The 14,050-nt window shown below is 46.9% G+C and overlaps 1 pseudogene; it reads right to left on the reverse strand.

Annotated features, from left to right (window-relative positions):
- Positions 1-13,761, reverse strand: part of LOC135534663 (trichohyalin-like) — a 30,290-nt pseudogene extending 16,529 nt beyond the window's left edge.
- Between the last annotated feature and the right edge of the window lie 289 nt (positions 13,762-14,050).

The raw sequence follows: 14,050 nt of genomic DNA on the forward strand, positions 1-14,050 counted from the left end.
CGCAAGGCTGCAGGCCCAGACGGCATCCTCAGTCAGCTTCGTGAGCATGCGCAGACCAGCTGGCTGGTGTTTTACGGACATATTCAATCAATCCCTATACCAGTCTGCTGTTCTACATGCTTCAAGAGGAAGCCACCATATTGTTCCTGTTCCCAAGAAAGCTGAGGTAACTGAGCTAAACGACTACTGCCCTGTAGCACTCACTTCCGTCATCATGAAGTGCTTTGAGAGACTAGTCAAGGACCACATCACCTCCACCCTACCTGACACCCTAGACCCACTCCAATTTGCTTACTGCCCAAATAGGTCCACGATGCAATCTCAACCACACTGCACACTGCCCTAACCCAACAGGACAAGAGGAATACCTATGTGAGAATGCTGTTCATCGACTACAGCTCGGCATTCAACACCATAGTACCCTCCAAGCTCGTCATCAAGCTCGAAACCCTGGGTCTCGACCCCGCCCTGTGCAACTGTGTACTGGACTTCCTGACGGCCGCCCCTAGGTGGTGAGGGTAACACCCTGTCGTTCTCAACTAACATCAAGGCGGTGGCCCGTTCCTGTAGGTTCATGCTCTACAACATCCGCAGAGTACGCCCCTGCCTCACACAGGAAGCGGCGCAGGTCCTAATCCAGGCACTTGTCATCTCCCGTCTGGATTACTGCAACTCGCTGTTGGCTGGGCTCCCTGCCTGTGCCATCAAACCCCTACAACTCATCCAGAACGCCGCAGCCCGTCTGGTGTTCAACCTTCCCAAGTTCTCTCCACGTCACCCCGCTCCTCCGCTCTCTCCACTGGCTTCCAGTTGAAGCTCGCATCCGCTACAAGACCATGGTGCTTGCCTACGGAGCTGTGAGGAACGGTACCGCAGTACCTCCAGGCTCTGATCAGGCCCTACACCCAAACAAGGGCACTGCGTTCATCCACCTCTGGCCTGCTCGCCTCCCTACCACTGAGGAAGTACAGTTCCCGCTCCAGCCCAGTCAAAACTGTTCGCTGCTCTGGCCCCCAATGGTGGAACAAACTCCCTCACGACGCCAGGACAGCGGAGTCAATCACCACCCTTCCGGGAGACACCTGAAACCCCACCTCCTTCAAGGAATACCTAGGATAGGATAAGTAATCCTTCTCACCCCCCCTCCCCCCCCTTAATGATTTAGATGCACTCTTGTAAAGTGGCTGTTCCACTGGATGTCAGAAGGTGAATTCCTCCAATTTGTAAGTCGCTCTGGATAAGAGCGTCTGCTAAATGACTTAAATGTAAAAATGTAAAAAGGGTAGGTAACAACATCTCCTCCCTGCTGATCCTCAACACTGGTGCCCCACAAGGGTGCTTCTGAGCCCTCCCTCAACTACTGTTCACCCACGACTGCGTGGCCACGCATGCCTCAACTCAATCATCAAGTTTGCGAACTGACACAACAGTGGTAAAAGCAGATTACCAACAACAGCGAAGACGGCCTACAGGGAGGAGGGTGAGGGCCCTGGAGGGGTAATGGTGTCAGGAAAATAACCTCACACTCAACGTCAATAAAACTAAGGAGATGATTGTGGACTTCAGGAAACAGCAGAGGGAACACCCCCTATCCACATCGATGGAACAGTAGTGGAGAGGGTAGCAAGTTTAAGTTCCTCGGCATACACATCACAGACAAACTGAATTGGTCCACTCACACAGACAGCATCGTGAAGAAGGCGCAGCTGGCGCCTCTTCAACCTCAGGAGGCTGAAGAAATTCGGCTTGTCACCAAAAGCACTCACAAACTTCTACAGATGCACAATCGAGAGCATCCTGGCGGGCTGTATCACCGCCTGGTACGGCAACTTCTCCGCCCTCAGCCGTAAGCCTCTCCAGAGGGTAGTGAGGTCTGCTGTAACGCATCACCGGGGCAAACTACCTGCCCTCCAGGACACCTACACCACCCGATGTTACAGGAAGGCCATAAAGATCATCAAGGACATCAACCACCCGAGCCACTGCCCTGTTCACCCCGCTATCATCCAGAAGGCGAGGTCAGTACAGGTGCATCAAAGCTGGGACCCGAGAGACTGAAAAACAGCTTCTATCTCAAGGCCATCAGACTGTTAAACAGCCACCACTAACATTGAGTGGCTGCTGTAACTACACTGACACTGACTCAACTCCAGCCACTTTAATAATGGGAATTGATGGGAAATGATGTAAAATATATCACTAGCCACTTTAAACAATGCTACCTTATATAATGTTACTTACGCTACATTATTCATCTCATATGCATACGTATATACTGTACTCTATATCTCGACTGCATCCTTATGTAATACATGTATCACTAGCCACTTTAACTATGCCACTTTGTTTACATACTCATCTCATATGTATATACTGTACTCGATACCATCTACTGTATCTTGCCTATGCTTGCCCATCACTCATTCATATATCCTTATGTACATATTCTTTATCCCCTTACACTGTGTATAAGACAGTAGTTTGAGTGTTAGTTAGATTACTTGTTGGTTATTACTGCATTGTCGGAACTAGAAGCACAAGCATTTCGCTACACTAGCATTAACATCTGCTAACCATGTGTATGTGACAAATAAAATTTGATTTGATTTGATTTGACTACCACTACGATACCACTACCACCACTACGATGCTACTACCACTACGATGCTACTACCACTATGATACTACCACCACTACGATGCTACTACCACTACGATGCTACTACCACTACGATGCTACCACCACTACGATGCTACTACCACTACGATGCTACTACCACTACGATGCTACTACCACTCTGATGCTACTACCACTACGATGCTACTACCACTACGATACCACTACCACCACTACGAAGGTACTACCACTACGATATCAATATCACCACTACGATGTTTCTACCACTACGATACTACTACCACTACGATACTTCAAGTCATGAAAAGGAAACTAAACATGAATGCTGTCAAGCCTTTTACATAGACTGACTACAGGGTGAGGACAAACTGTCAAGCCTTTTACATAGACTGACGACAGGGTGAGGACAGAGCTGTCAAACCTTTTACATAGACTGACGGCAGGGTGAGGACAAACTGTCAAGCCTTTTACATAGACTGACTACAGGGTGGGGACAAACTGTCAAGCCTTTTACATAGACTGACGACAGGGTGAGGACAAACTGTCAAGCCTTTTACATAGACTGACTACAGGGTGGGGACAAACTGTCAAGCCTTTTACATAGACTGACTACAGGGTGAGGACAAACTGTCAAGCCTTTTACATAGACTGACTACAGGGTGGGGACAAACTGTAAAGCCTTTTACATAGACTGACTACAGGGTGAGGACAAACATGTTTGGGTCAACTATCCCTTTAAGTTAGTGTTTTCTTTACAACATTTTCTGCTTGTAACTTTCCCTTTATACATTTGTAAAGCATGACAAGTATATTCACCTGAGTTCCTCAATGTCCTGCCCCAGCTGGTCTCTCTCTCTCCAGTGAGAGGACAGTCCCCGCCACATCCTGGTTCTCTCTTAGTAGTTCCTCAGTCTCTCTCTCTGCCCTCCTCTGCTGCTCTGTTGCTTGGCACAGCTCTGCCTGCAGACCTCTCAGCTCCCCACACACTGCACCGTGCTGCACAGACAGCTGTAACCCACATCAAGAACAATAAAATAATCAAGTGAGTAGAAGCAACACAAACCATACAGAGGAAGACTCTACTGTTCTCCTTCACCTCTTCCAGTCGTTTTCCAACCCTTCCTCTCTCCTCCCGCAGGGTCTCCACCTCCTCTCTCCTTCTCCTCCCGTAGGGTCTCCACCTCTCTCTCCTTCTCCTCCCGTGGGGTCTCCACCTCTCTCTCCTTCTCCTCCCGCAGGGTCTCCACCTCTCTCTCCCTTCTCCTCCCGTGAGTCTCCCCTCTCTCCTTCTCTTGTCGTATGGTCTCCACCTCTCTCTCCCAGCTCTCTCTCTGTCCCTGAGTTGCTGCAGGGAGCTGAGCTCTGATCTTCTACGAGTCCTGTACACACCCAAATACATTGATTGATAAGATATCGATTGATTGTCACACACAGGCTATTACAGAACACTGATGGAACTTTCACGATCACAAATCAGCCCTCACAGACAGGCACTGAGGAAAATTAATGTTCATATTTAGTCTTCAAAACAGATGTAATGGACATTAAGGTCTGTCTACTTTGAGTGAAGCCATCAAGTCCCTACCTTAACTCTGTGCTCTCATTGGACTGGGTGTGAAGCTCCCTACGAAGGGTCACGACCTTTGACTCTAGTCCCTGTAGCTGGACCTGGAGGTCAGCCATCTCCATCTCAAGCTTGAGGGTAAGAGTAGATGTCTGAGACAGTTCAGCAGCATATTCAGACGCAGTCGTTTATGTAGAACATTTATTTGACAGTGGACATGTCATGTTCAACGTCGATGTAAAAGTGCAACAAAGCACTGGGTCTCAGGGTTAATACCTAGCTGTAGAGGCTGGGCCTCAGGGTTAATACCTACCTGTAGAGGCTGGGTCTCAGGGTTAATACCTAGCTGTAGAGGCTGGGTCTCAGGGTTAATACCTAGCTGTAGAGGCTGGGCGTCAGGGTTAATGTCTACCTGTAGAGGCTGGGCCTCAGGGTTAATACCTACCTGTAGAGGCTGGGCCTCAGGGTTAATACCTACCTGTAGAGGCTGGGCCTCAGGGTTAATGTCTACCTGTAGAGGCTGGGTCTCAGGGTTAATACCTACCTGTAGAGGCTGGGCGTCAGGGTTAATACCTACCTGTAGAGGCTGGGTCTCAGGGTTAATACCTACCTGTAGAGGCTGGGTCTCAGGGTTAATGTCTACCTGTAGAGGCTGGGCCTCAGGGTTAATACCTACCTGTAGAGGCTGGGTCTCAGGGTTAATGTCTACCTGTAGAGGCTGGGCCTCAGGGTTAATACCTACCTGTAGAGGCTGGGTCTCAGGGTTAATACCTACCTGTAGAGGCTGGGCGTCAGGGTTAATACCTACCTGTAGAGGCTGGGTCTCAGGGTTAATACCTACCTGTAGAGGCTGGGCGTCAGGGTTAATACCTACCTGTAGAGGCTGGGCCTCAGGGTTAATACCTACCTGTAGAGGCTGGGTCTCAGGGTTAATACCTACCTGTAGAGGCTGGGTCTCAGGGTTAATACCTACCTGTAGAGGCTGGGTCTCAGGGTTAATGTCTACCTGTAGAGGCTGGGCCTCAGGGTTAATACCTACCTGTAGAGGCTGGGTCTCAGGGTTAATACCTACCTGTAGAGGCTGGGCGTCAGGGTTAATGTCTACCTGTAGAGGCTGGGCCTCAGGGTTAATACCTACCTGTAGAGGCTGGGCCTCAGGGTTAATACCTACCTGTAGAGGCTGGGCCTCAGGGTTAATGTCTACCTGTAGAGGCTGGGTGTCAGGGTTAATACCTACCTGTAGAGGCTGGGTCTCAGGGTTAATACCTAGCTGTAGAGGCTGGGCCTCAGGGTTAATGCCTACCTGTAGAGGGTGGGTCTCCAGGGTTAATACCTACCTGTAGAGGCTGGGCCTCAGGGTTAATACCTACCTGTAGAGGCTGGGCCTCAGGGTCAATACCTACCTGTAGAGGCTGGGTCTCAGGGTTAATGTCTACCTGTAGAGGCTGGGCCTCAGGGTTAATGTCTACCTGTAGAGGCTAGGCCTCAGGGTTAATGTCTACCTGTAGAGGCTGGGTCTCAGGGTTAATTTATACCTATAGAGGCTGGGCCTCAGGGTTAATACCTACCTGTAGAGGCTGGGTCTCAGGGTTAATACCTACCTGTAGAGAATGGGCCTCAGGGTTAATACCTACCTGTAGAGGTTGGGTCTCAGGGTTAATACCTATCTGTAGAGGCTGGGCCTCAGAGTTAATACCTACCTGTAGAGGCGGGGCCTCAGGGTTGTACCTACCTAGTAGAGGGTGGGTCTCCAGGGTTAATACCCACCTTTAGAGGCTGGGCCTCAGGGTTAATACCTACCTGTAGAGGCTGGGCCTCAGGGTTAATACTTACCTGTAGAGGCTGGGCCTCAGGGTTAATACCTACCTGTAGAGGCTGGGTCTCAGGGTTAATGTCTACCTGTAGAGGGTGGGTGCCTCAGGGTTAATACCTACCTGTAGAGGCTGGGTCTCAGGGGTTAATACCTACCTGTAGAGACTGGGCCTCAGGGTTAATACCTACCTGTAGAGGCTGGGCCTCAGGGTTAATACCTACCTGTAGAGGCTGGGCCTCAGGGTTAATACCTACCTGTAGAGGCTGGGCCTCAGGGTTAATACCTACCTGTAGAGGCTGGTTCTCAGGGTTAATACCTACCTGTAGAGGCTGGGCCTCAGGGTTAATACCTACCTGTAGAGGCTGGGTCTCAGGGTTAATGTCTACCTGTAGAGGCTGGGCCTCAGGGTTAATACCTACCTGTAGAGGCTGGGTCTCAGGGTTAATGTCTACCTGTAGAGGCTGGGCCTCAGGGTTAATACCTACCTGTAGAGGCTGGGCCTCAGGGTTAATACCTACCTGTAGAGGATGAGGCCTCAGGGTTAATACCTATCTGTAGAGGCTGGGCCTCAGGGTTAATACCTACCTGTAGAGGCTGGGCCTCAGGGTTAATACCTACCTGTAGAGGCTGGGTCTCAGGGTTAATGTCTACCTGTAGAGGCTGGGCCTCAGGGTTAATGTCTACCTGTAGAGGCTGGGCCTCAGGGTTAATACCTACCTGTAGAGGCTGGGCCTCGGGGTTAATACCACCTGTAGAGGCTGGGTCTCAGGGTTAATGTCTACCTGTAGAGGCTGGGCCTCAGGGTTAATACCTACCTGTAGAGTGCTGGGCCTTAGGGTTAATACCTACCTGTAGAGGATGAGGCCTCAGGGTTAATACCTATCTGTAGAGGCTGGGCCTCAGGGTTAATACCTACCTGTAGAGGCTGGGCCTCAGGGTTAATACCTACCTGTAGAGGCTGGGTCTCAGGGTTAATGTCTACCTGTAGAGGCTGGGCCTCAGGTTAATGTCTACCTGTAGAGGCTGGGCGTCAGGGTTAATGTCTACCTGTAGAGGCTGGGCGTCAGGGTTAATGTCTACCTGTCGAGGGCTGGGCCTCAGGGTTAATGTATACCTGTAGTGCCTGGGCGTTGAGCTCTCTTGTCCTTGGCTAAGGCTTCATTTAAGGCAGCCATCTTCTCTCTAGGCGTCACGGTGCTCTGACACTTCTCTTTCAGAAGGGTTTGACCGGACGAAAGGGTTAACACTGACTCACGGGCCTGGAGAGAAGGAAAGAGCAGAGTGAGGGAGGAGAGAGGACAGATGGATGAGAGAGAGGAAGCGGGAGGAGAGAGGGAGGGGGGGAGGAGAGGACAGATGCATGAGAGAGGAAGCGGAGGAGAGAGGGAGGATAGAGGAAGGAGGAAGAGAGAGGGAGGAGAGAGGAAGCGGAGGAGAAAGAAGAGAGAGGAAGGAGGGAGAGGACCGATGGAGGAGAGGGAGGATGGAGGAATGAGGAGGAGAGAAGGAGAGAGGAAGGAGGAGAGGACCGATGGAGGAGAGGGAGGATAGAGGAATGAGAGGAGAGGAAGGAGAGAGGAAGCGGGAGGAGAGAGAGGGAGGAGAGGACAGATGGGGGAGAGAAAGCAAGTACTCTATATTATAGGGTGTCCACCACTCTGCCCAGAGTAGGTGAAAATACGCTTTGGTGAGGAAACTGCAGATCCTGTAATAAAACACATTTTACCAAGACAAATATGATTCTTCATGTTCCTGAATCGTTCACTGGGGTCTTTCTCTAACAACATTACCATCATATCCAAAAAGTCGGAAATTGTAACCTATTGCACCCCATAATAAGCACTGAGCTCTGTTGTAACCTATTGTATTCGATAATAAGCACCGAGCTCTGTTGTAACCTATTGTATTCGATAATAAGCACCGAGCTCTGTTGTAACCTATTGTATTCGATAATAAGCACGGCTCTGTTGTAACCTATTGTATTCGATAATAAGCACCGAGCTCTGTTGTAACCTATTGTATTCGATAATAAGCACCGAGCTCTGTTGTAACCTATTGTATTCGATAATAAGCACTGAGCTCTGTTGTAACCTATTGTATTCGATAATAAGCACTGAGCTCTGTTGTAACCTATTGTATTCAATAATAAGCACCGGACTCTGTTGTAACCTATTGTATTCGATAATAAGCACTGAGCTCTATTGTAACCTATTGTATTCGATAATAAGCACTGAGCTCTGTTGCTGGCTATTGTATTCGATAATATAAGCTTCCGAGCTCTGTTGTAACCTATTGTATCCGATAATAAGCACCCATTCTGTTGTAACCTATTACACCCGATAATAAGCACCGAGCTCTATTGTAACCTATTATATTCGATAATGACACGAGCTCTATTGTAACCTATTATATTCGATAATAAGCACCGAGCTCTATTGTAACCTATTGTATTCGATAATAAGCACCGAGCTCTATTGTAACCTATTGTATTCGATAATAAGCACCGAGCTCTATTGTAACCTATTGTAGTCGATAATAAGCACCAGGCTCTATTGTAACCTATTGTATTCGATAATAAGCACCGAGACTCTATTGTAACCTATTGTATTCGATAATAAGCACCGAGCTCTATTGTAACCTATTGTATTCGATAATAAGCACAGAGCTCTGTTGACAGTATATGTTTTAGGATTTGACATGTTGTTGCAAAGTTGTTTCCACAGGACACAAAAAACTAAATTAGCATTCAATTAGCATGACATGAGCTGGATGCAATTAGCATGACACGAGCTGGATTAAATTAGCATGAAACGAGCTATATTAAATTAGCATGACACAAACTGGATTAAATTAGCATGACACGAGCTGGATTAAATTAGCATGACATGAGCTGGATTAAATTAGCATGACACGAGCTGGATTAAATTAGCATGACATGAGCTGGATTAAATTAGCATGACACGAACTGGATTAAATTAGCATGACACAAACTGGATTAAATTAGCATGACACGAGCTGGATTAAATTAGCATGACACAGAACTGGATTAAATTAGCATGACACGAGCTGGATTCAATTAGCATGACATGAGCTGGATTAAATAAAAAAGGCTTTGAAATAAAAAACTTGTGGTACATAAAAAACATAAGGAATTACGCATTAATAATGAAAGACGTACAGTTGTGGCCAAAAGTTTTGAGCATGTCACAAATATTAATTTTCACAAAGTCTGCTGCCTCAGTTTGTATGATGGCAATTTGCATATACTCCAGAATGTTATGAAGAGTGATCTGATGAATTGCAATTAATTGCAAAGTCCCTCGTTTCCATGCAAATTAAATGAATCTCAAAAAACATTTCCATTGCATGTCAGCCCTGCCACAAAAGGACCAGCTGACATCATTTCATTTATTCTCTCGTTAACACAGATGTGTGTTGACGAGGACAAGGCCAAGGCTGGAGATCACTCTGTCATGCTGGTTGAGTTTGAATAACAGACTGGAAGCTTCAAAGAAGGGTGGTGCTTGGAATCATTGTTCTTCCTCTGTCAACCATGGTTACCTGCAAGGAAACACGTGTCGTCATCATTGCTTTGCACAAAAGGACTTCACAGGCAAGGATATTGCTGCCAGTAAGATTGCACCTAAATCAACCATTTATCGGATCATCAAGAACTTCAAGGAGAGCAGCTCAATTGTTGTGAAGGCGGCTTCAGGGCACCCAAGAAAGTCCAGCAAGCGCCAGGACCGTCTCCTAAAGTTGATTCAGCTGCGGGATCGGGGCACCATCAGTACAGAGCTTGCTCAGGAATGGCAACAGGCAGGTGTGAGTGCATCTGCACGCACAGTGAGGCGAATACTTTTGGAGGATGGCCTGGTGTCAAGAAGGGCAGCAAAGAAGCCACTTCTCTCCAGGAAAAACATCAGGGACAGACTGATATTCTGCAAAAGGTACAGGGATTGGACTGCTGAGGACTGGGGTGAAGTCATTCTCTATGATGATTCCCCTTTCCCATTGTTTGGGGCATCCGGAAAAAAAGCTTGTCCGGAGAAGACAAGGTGAGCGCTACCATCAGTCCTGTGTCATGCCAACAGTAAAGCATCCTGAGACCATTCATGTGTGGGGTTGCTTCTCAGCCAAGGGAGTGGGCTCACTCACAATTTTGCCTAAGAACACAGCCATGAATTAAGAATGGTACCAACACATCCTCCAAGAGCAACTTCTCCCAACCATCCAGGAACAGTTCGGGGAACAAAATATCGATATTTTGGGTCCATGGCCAGGAAACTCCCAGACCTTAATCCCATTGAGAACTTGTGGTCAATCCTCAAGAGGCGGGTGGACAAACAAAACCCCACAAATTCTGACAAACTCCAAGCATTGATTATGCAAGAATGGGCTGCCATCAGTCAGGATGTGGCCCAGAAGTTAATTGACAGCATGCCAGGGCGGATTGCAGAGGGTTTGAAAAAGAAGGGTCAACACTGCAAATATTGACTCTGCATCAACTTCATGTAATTGTCAATGAAAGCCTTTGACACTTATGAAATGCTTGTAATTATACTTCAGTATTCCATAGTAACATCTGACACAAATAAATATCTAAAGACACTGAGGCAGCAGACTTGTGGAAATTAATATTTGTGTCATTCTCAAAATGTTTGGCCACGACTGTAAACTAAAACATGAAAATATGACATGTCTCAATCTGTTTGACCTTTGACCTGAGCGCCCAGGCGAGGCCGACTACGCTATTTTCTACATTTTGTACCACTTTCTTCTCAGGCCTCCATTGATATAGTCACTCAATAGTGATCCGACAGGGTAAAAACTCCAAAACCTTTTAGTTTGGACTTTAACTTCAAAACCATTAGTTTGGAGAGAGACCATGTGGTTTGGCCCATTAGTTTGGAGAGACACATGTGGTTTGGCCCATTAGTTTGGAGAGAGACATGTGGTTTGGCCCATTAGTTTGGAGAGAGACATGTGGTTTGGCCCATTAGTTTGGAGAGAGACATGTGGTTTGGCCCATTAGTTTGGAGAGAGACGTGGTTTGGTCCATTGGTTGGAAGACATGTGGTTTGGCCCATTAGTTTGGAGAGAGACATGTGGTTTGGCCCATTAGTTTGGAGAGAGACATGTGGTTTGGCCCATTAGTTTGGAAGACATGTGGTTTGGCCCATTAGTTTGGAGAGACATGTGGTTTGGCCCATTAGTTTTCTCGGAGGAGTATCTACACAATGAACATATTCTTTACCCATTGGTCAAAGAAGCGTTTTTGATCAGACACCCTACAATCTATTTTCAAATGAAACGATGTACAGTGGCAGAAAACGTATGTGAACCCTTTGGATTTCTGGGTTAAAGTTGATCTGATCTTCATCTAGGTCACAACGTTTACATTTACATTTAAGTCATTTAGCAGACGCTCTTATCCAGAGCGACTTACAACAACAGACAAACACAGTCTGCTTAAACTCATAACACACAAACAACTATACGTGTTCATGTCTTTATTGAACACTGTGTAAACATTCACAGTGCAGGGGCGGACAAAGTATGTGAACCCTTGGATTTAATAACTGGTTGACCCTCCTTGGCAGCAATCACCTCAACCAAATGTTTCTGTAGTTGCAGATCAGACCTGAACAAGGTTAGGAGGAATTTTGGACCATTCCTCTTTACAAACTTTTTCAGGTCAGCAATATTCTTGGGATGTCTGGTGTGAACGCTCTCTTGAGGTCATGCCACAGCATCTCAGCCTGGTTAGTCCAGGACTCTGACTGGGCCACTCCAGAAGGTGTATGTTCTTCTGTTCAAGCCATTCTGTTGTTGATTTACTTCTGTGTTTTGGGTCGTTGTCCTGTTCGTCACCCAACTTCTGTTGAGCTTCTATTGGCAGACAGATAGCCTTACATTCTCTGAAAAATGTCTTGACAAACTTGGGAATTCATTTTTTCAGTCAACGATAGCACAAGCTGTCCCTGAGGCAGCAGAGCAGCTTCCAACCATGATGTTCAAGTCCACCATACTTTACAGTTGGGATGAGGTTTTGATGTTGCTGGGCTGTGCCTTTTTTCTCCACACAGTGTTGTGTGTTCCTTCCAAACAACTGTAGTTTCATCCATCCACAGAATATTTTGCCAGTAGAGCTGTGGGACATCCAGGTGCTCTTTTGCAAACTTCAGAAGTGCAGCAAATGTTTTTTGGACAGCAGTGGTTTCTTCCATGGTGTCCTCCCATGAACACCATTCTTCTTTAGTGTTTTACGTGTCGTAGACTCGTCAACAGAGATGTTAGCATGTTCCAGAGACTTCTTTGTCTTTAGCTGACACTCTAGGATTCTTCTTAACCTCATTGAGCATTCTGCTCTGTGCTCTTGACAGTCCTTCTTTGCAGGATGGCCAGTCCTAGGAAGAGTAGCAACAGTGCTGAACTTTCTCCATTTATAGACAATTTGTCTTACCGTGGACCGATGAACATCAAGGCTTTTAGGGATACTTTTGTAACCCTTTCCAGCTTCATGCAAGTCAACAATTCTTAATCTTGGGTCTTCTGAGATCTCTTTGTTCGAGGCATGGTTCACATCAGGCAATGCTTCTTGGGAACAGCAAACACACATGCTGTGAGTGTTTTCTGTAGGGCAAGGCAGCACTAACCAACATCTCCAATCTCGTCTCATTGATTGGACTCCAGGTTAGCTGACTCCTGACTCCAATTATCTTTTTGGAGTCATTAGCCTTGGGGTTCACATACTTTTTCTTGTCTATATTGATGTATTCAATAGAGACAAGAAATATACAATAATGTGTGTGTTATTAGTTTAAGCACACTGTGTTTGTCTATTGTTGTGACTTAGATGAAGATCAGATCACATTTGATGACCAATCTATTCAGAAATACAGGTACTTCTAAACGGTTCAGGCACTGTTTCTTGCCACTGAATGTAGTTCGCAGGCTTTAACAGGTGAGCGATCACCATCATAACTTTTATTTAACTAGGCAAGTCAGTTAAGAACAAATTCGTATTTACTTTGACGGCCTACCGGGGGAACAGTGGGTTAACTGCCTTGTTCAGGGGCAGAGCGACAGATTTTTACCTTGTCAACTCGGGGATTCGACCAAGCAACCTTTCGGTTACTGGCCCAACGCTCAAACAACTAGGATACCTGCCGCCCCTGAAGGCATATTCCCTTACCGGGAATCGAACCCAGGCCAGCGAACCCAGGCCGCCGGCGGTGAGTGCCGAATCCTTACCAATCATGTAAACAAAGGCCGACTAAATACACAGAGCATGTGTCAGATTCAATCTAAGACTCTAAGAAGTTATAGGTCAGAGGTGATAGCTGTACCTTGCTTAGCGCATCCCTAGCATCAGCAGCTTCCTCCTCTGCCCGCTCCTGTCCAGCTGTTCTCTCTGCAGCTCTCCCTGTAGAACATGCAGCTCCATGCGGATACAAGCCTCACGCTCACTGAGATGGGCATTCTCTACCAGGTCCGCCTCCAACCTGTCAATCAAATGGTTTATAAAGCCCTCATAACATCAACAGTTGTCACAAAGTGATTTACAGTAACTTTACAGTAACCTGGACTAGGTACCGTCTCTGCCTCTCGCTCTCCAGCTCATTCCTCTGCTCCTCCTCCCTCTCCCTCTCCAGTCTCAGTCGTTCGTTCTCCTTCCTCCTCTCCTCACTCTGTCTCTCTTCTTCCTCCAGCTGACTCCTCAGGGAGCCCACCACCTCTCTCACTGACACACAAACAACATCAACATTAACAGCAACAACAAACAGCAGCAACAACATCAACAGAAACAACAGCCACGGAAACATCAACAGAAACAACAGCAACAGCACAAACAACATCAACATCAACAACAGCAACAACATCAACAGAAACAACAGCAACGTGGAAGCAACAGCAGCTAACAGCACAAAACTTTATCAACAGCATCAACAAACAACAACCACACAAAAAACATCAACAACACACAGCAGCATCAACAACACAAACAACATCAACAGCAACATGATCTGTAT

Source organism: Oncorhynchus masou, unplaced genomic scaffold (genome assembly GCF_036934945.1).
Source record: "Oncorhynchus masou masou isolate Uvic2021 unplaced genomic scaffold, UVic_Omas_1.1 unplaced_scaffold_3762, whole genome shotgun sequence".
In the NCBI taxonomy this organism is placed as follows: Eukaryota; Metazoa; Chordata; class Actinopteri; order Salmoniformes; family Salmonidae; genus Oncorhynchus; species Oncorhynchus masou.